Source organism: Arvicanthis niloticus, chromosome 14 (assembly GCF_011762505.2).
Source record: "Arvicanthis niloticus isolate mArvNil1 chromosome 14, mArvNil1.pat.X, whole genome shotgun sequence".
Taxonomy (NCBI): domain Eukaryota; kingdom Metazoa; phylum Chordata; class Mammalia; order Rodentia; family Muridae; genus Arvicanthis; species Arvicanthis niloticus.
The window spans coordinates 54856734-54862442 of record NC_047671.1 but is presented as its reverse complement, the minus strand read 5'-3'; positions in this window follow the sequence as shown (position 1 = coordinate 54862442).

Genomic DNA, 5709 nt, shown 5'->3' with positions numbered 1-5709 from the left:
AAGCCTTTCCCTGATATACAGACATTTGGGGATCCCCCCACCCCCAACAAAATTGTCCTGTGTAAGGTGATGCATTGGGGGTGGGGTGAGCTAGGTCAAATAGAATAAAGACCCTGCTGTGAGTTGCATCAGATCAGTTCCTGTCTATTTTTCAGGGATCACTAACATTTCTCTGGCACTACACTTACTCTGTGCATTGCTGTTTTGTTCACAACAGCATCAGTGCAAAGACACATCTCACCTCTAAGGGGAGAGGAAAGAGTTAATTCTGGGTACAAATATGAGTAATGTTAGCTTTGGCCAGGGAATACAGATTTAGGTTACCATAAATGCCATGTTCCATTATGGAAGCAGTTTCACAAAGTTTCTTTAGTAACATAACAAAGAAACTTTTCAAATACAAGTAGGCAGTTACAAGAAAACAGAAAATCTTCCTGTAGAGCCCAGATACTGTGTGATGACTCTCAGCCCTTTGATTGGCAGAAACAATGGTTTTGTTAATACATTCCAAAAAGTTTTTACCTACTAGACATAGGATGTTGTTGGGGGCTGCCCAAGCCACACCTAAAGATGGTGCTGAGCTCCTAAGTGCTTTGAGAAAAACAACTCCTTATTTGGCACTGAGGCGTGCTTGTGCATGGTATGATCTTGCGTGTGCAGTGCTGGGCCTATGGCTGGGTGAAGCGTGGCAGTCTCCTGTTGGCTCCCAGTAGTGGATATAAGCCGTGGACCTGGGTGTCTCGGGGGCTTCCACCATTTTTCTCCATGTGCTATTAAGAATTCCTGAGTAAACCGCTGTTAGAAGAAACCAGTCGTGCTGTCGTTATTCTCCTGCTGGTCAGGGTCGTAGCGCGGCACATGATGTTAGGTCTGACACATAAGTGGACAGGAATTCAGGAGGCTAACGATAGCTCAAGATAAATTGTACTTAGGCTCTGGACCTGCAACGTTCAAATCGCCTTACATTACTTAAGTTCTATCAACCAGCCTTAGAAGACTTAGCTTCTTTCCAGGAATCCTCGTTCCCAACGGCAAGGCAAAGGAACTAGTCAGGATATTCATGAACAGATGAATGAACAAAGAAAATGTGGTATAGATGCACAGTGGCATTTTATTTAGCGGTGAAGAAAAATGAAGTTATAAATTTTTCAGGACAATGGATGGAGCTGGAAAAAATAATTGTTAGAAGTTTTGGGGCATCCTGGTGGAGCTGCCATACGATAGCATGGAAATCAGAGTCCCCTCTAGAGGTTTTCAGTCTCATTAAGAAGAGAATTTAACAACAGACTTAAACAGGCCCTCAAGCACAATTTAATAGTTTAAAAAAACCTCCCTAGTGGGGGAATAGAGAAGAGAAGGGAAAACCCATGTCATTTGAGTTAAGCCTGCATGGAGTCCAGCCACACATCAACTGTGCAAGGCTTCAGAGAAAGATCAAAGAAACAAAAACAAACAAACAAACAAAAAACATATTTAGTCTCCAGCAATATCTGAAAGCAAAAGGCAGAAGGAAGAAATACAAGGAAAATTACACCTTTCTAAGTCAGGACTCAAAAGCTGGTGGATACAGCCAACTTCTAAGTGACTCCTAGCACTGTGCTAGAGGGCAGGGAGTCTGGGGAGCAAAACCACATTGTTTCATTAAAGTTATAGTTACTCCTCCTATCTTATTAGCTTAGTTTAAGATGAATCTACCTTCCTGTCTCTTGGCTAGGTCAATGACAGTCCAACTGGGTCTCTACCTGGGCCAAAGACTTCATTTTCTCGGTCAGAAAGTTTTACTGGGGGCCCTAACAATGTTGTAACAGAGTTACAACATTGCTGTAACAGTGTTGCATTATGTGATGCAATCTGGGTCCAGAAAGACAGATGTTGCCTAGTTTTCCTCATTTGCAGGTCTTAGCTTATAATTACTATCAATGTACATTAATTTTGGCTAGGAAAAAGAAAGGGGCCCAGGGGATGTGGGGGAAGGTTTTAAGGCAAAATCATGGGACGGTAATATAAAACTTGTGGCATGGAAGTGGAAGGGGACAGTTGGGTGGGCATGGGGGACAGTGGGGGCAAAAGAAAGATCAGCCAAAATTAATTATACACCATGAAGAAGCCTGTTACTTTTGTTATACGAAGCCCCCCAGAGATGAGCACTCAGACACAGTTGATAGCCAATTGGAAGTCTTTCTTCCAGCTGGCTGGGACCACACTCAAGTATTCCAGACTTGAGGTATAGCCATGAACATTTAGATAAAGGGGCTCTTAAAGGCAAAACCCACATCCTGGTATCTCATTCAGCAGGTGCAGGAGGAGATTTGTGCAAGCAAGAAGTTTACCAGAAGCTAAGATAAGCAGTTATCTGGGGGTGGGGTGGAGGAATCTATGCAAGTAAGCCTTACCAGAAACTAAGTTAGCTGGGTATCTTGTCCTAGGGTTATAAAATAGAGTTGGATAATTTTCAATGAAATTCTGCATCAAGTGTAACAGATCCTCAGGCCTTAATACAACTGACTCCATGATGGAAGTGACATTCAAGCCATAAAACTCAACAAGTAGATAGTACCACCTGTCAAATAAAAAACAAAGACCGAGTCCGTTAAAGCCCAGAGCTCTGGTAAAGTCTCTAACTGTTCAAACCTTCCTTTCTGGTTTTTGTAGTTCTGTTTCTGGTTAACTGTTCTTATTAACTTAAATATGTCAACCAAGGACATGGTTTTTGTGCTGAAAAGGTCATCCTGAGAAAGGCTTGGGGCTACATTGGAATCCTAGACAGGAATACCCAGTCAGTCCCCAATTGGCTAATGAAGACTTTATATTGGCTTAAAACTATGTCCAAGTAGTTTTCTCTGGCAGATACCCCACAACATAGGGAAATCAAATTCTAGTTAAACACAAGATGGCCTCAGCAAGAATACAAGATGTGAAAACCTCTGCAGTCTAATGCTGTGTAACACTTCGTATGCTGATTGAAAAAATATTATTCCCTTATTCCAAAGGGCTCGAGGAGACAGCTGGTTGGAAAATGCTTGCCAAACAAATTGAGGACCTGAGCTAAGAACTCTAGCTTCCAGGCAAAATGCTAGGTGTGGTGATGTCTGTAATCCCTATGCTGCAGGAAGTGGGCAGACAAGTAGACCCTTAGATCACTCTGGCCAATTGGCCTTGCAAAACTGGTGAGCTTCTGTTTCCATGAGAAATCTTGTCTCAAAAAATAAGGCCGAGCACAACTAAGGAAGAAACTCAATGGTGACCTTTAGCCATCTGATGTGTATGCACAACACATGCATACCCCTGCATGCCTATACAAACACACATATATGAACACATACAAATACATGAACTCAAACACACACACACACACACACACACACACACACACACGGGTAAATAAAACAGACATGCTTAGGCACTAGAAACTGGAAGGGCTTGGGGTGCATGGCTCTCAGCATCACACCAAAGTGATCTTCAGTCTGATTCTTTTATTCCAAATGAGTCGATTGAAAATAGTCACCCACAAGGCTGTTGACTGGTCTCTGTACCGTTCTTGCACTCAACATTGCGTTCATTTCAGTGGCGGTTCAGTCATGTGTTAGCATACTCAGTATACTTACATATCATCCCTTCAATCTGAAGCTCACTCTCCAGTCCTTTCCCTACTGATTCTGATGATCAGCTCCTGAAAGTGACAATTTACAGCGCACTTCGGCACTTCGCTCCCTTTAAAAATTCTCAATCCAGGCAAGAAGACGATGCAAAAGCATGCACTGGACACTAGAGGGCGCGCGTGGATCGCTTATGCAACCTAGCATGTCCTGACTGTGGCACAAAGGTGATCAAGAAAAATTCTTTGCTAAGTGTGTCTATCCATCTCAGCCCTTTGGTTTCTACCAGCCCAGGTTGGGGAACAGAGACCAGGATAATCGGAATGGCTGTCCCAGGATCACAGAAGAATAAAAGGCTGAACAGGAACAGGGGAAATGGCTTAGGGGAGTGTGTACATTAGAGAATGCCGTAGGGGTACCTAGGAGATGGGGGTGGCCAGGCACACCAGCAGGTGCGAGCCCACCGTTCTGTAAATGGGAAGGAGGGAGGGAAGCCTGGGCACCATCAAACCTCTCTGCCAATCCTCACCGGGGGAGATCTACTGATCCTATGGGAGTACCCTGTTCCAGGGGGTACTCCCTGCTGCTTTCCTCCTACCACGGGAACAATGTTGTTCCCACGTAACTGCAGGCTCTGACGACTCTAGAGGCAGTTCCAAGGCTGCCCAGTAGGAAAAGGGCAAACTTTTGGACTTTTTGGACTTTCCCAGCCATGCCTACAGAGTTTCTGTAGGGGCAGCTGGAGGTGGACTCTGATTCAGAGTAAGGATCCCAGGAGCAGCCCCAGAAGAGCCACTATCTTCAGCTTCTCCCTGGACCTAACGTTGAGGAGTGGAGCTGGTCATATTCTCCCAGTGCCCCCTTTATTAGGGGACCTTGCTCTTTTCCTTGCCTTCTGTCGCATACGCTGGTTTCCCTTGGTCTCTTCATCTTCATACTTGCGGGGGACTCCTTAAAGAAGAGGTTTTCCCTGTCTCTACACTGCCAAGAGTAGGCTGAGCCCCGCCCCAGGGGAGACGATCAGATCGAATGCTGTGTGGGTATTGATTGTTGTCTTGATAGCATCTGGAATCACTTAGAAGACAAACCTCTAGGGATGTAGTGGGTAACTTTCTGAGTTGGCTTAACTATTGTGGGATGAGTCTCCCTGACTGTGAGTGGCACCATCCCATGGCTGAGTCCTGGACTGAATAGGGGACAAAGTGAGCTGAGCGCCAGCTCACTCTCTGTTACCTGCTACCTCTCTCTGTTTCCTGGCTTCAGATACTACACCCCGCCCCCTGTGATGGACTGTACCCTCAAGTTGTGAGCCAAAGTTAATTTGTCATTGCACGCACATGCTGACCAAGCAGCATAAGGCAGCCATCACATGTTTGGGGAGGCAGAAGCCAATTTTGGGTGTCTTCCTCAGTTGCTTTCTGCTGCATTTTGGGAGGAGAGTCTTGCACTGATTCTTGAAGCTTACTGATGGCTAGCAAGTCCCAGGAATCCTCCTGCCTCAGTCTCCCATGTGCTGGGATTACAGGTATGAACTACACCTAGATTTCTACATATATACTAGGGATACAAACTCAGGTCCTCACTGATGTGCAGCAAGTCCTGTCCCAGCACAAGGCAGCCCTCTTCAACACTGTAAAGACTGTATAGTAGCTCTGGGCGTCCCAGGCCAGGCATGGGACTGAAGCTGAGCACTGCAGCCTGTGGGTGGAGCATCCTCAGATGGACTAGGAGTTGGACGTTTGGGGTTCTCCTACAGAGGAGACGCATGCAACAAAGGGCCCTGAAGCTTCAGTCTTGGTTTTTGCTGGACAGATAGGCTAAGCTCAAGCTGGATGGTAATGTCTCTGACTTGTTTTTCAAAGTAAGAACAGGGTCTTTGGAGGAACAGGAAGCAGGGGCTATCAGTGAACTTCTTCCTGCTTGTCTGTGGCAGCCCAGGGCAGGGGCTCTTACACAGCCGAAAGGCTAATTCGGTTTGGGCTGGGGATGCAGCTCTTCAGTAACGTGACTGTCTAGCATTTACAAAGCCCTGGGCTTCATCCCCAGCATCGTGGTAAACACGGATCACACTCACGATTCCGGCTCAGTAGGTGGAGGCACAGTGATCGAAAGT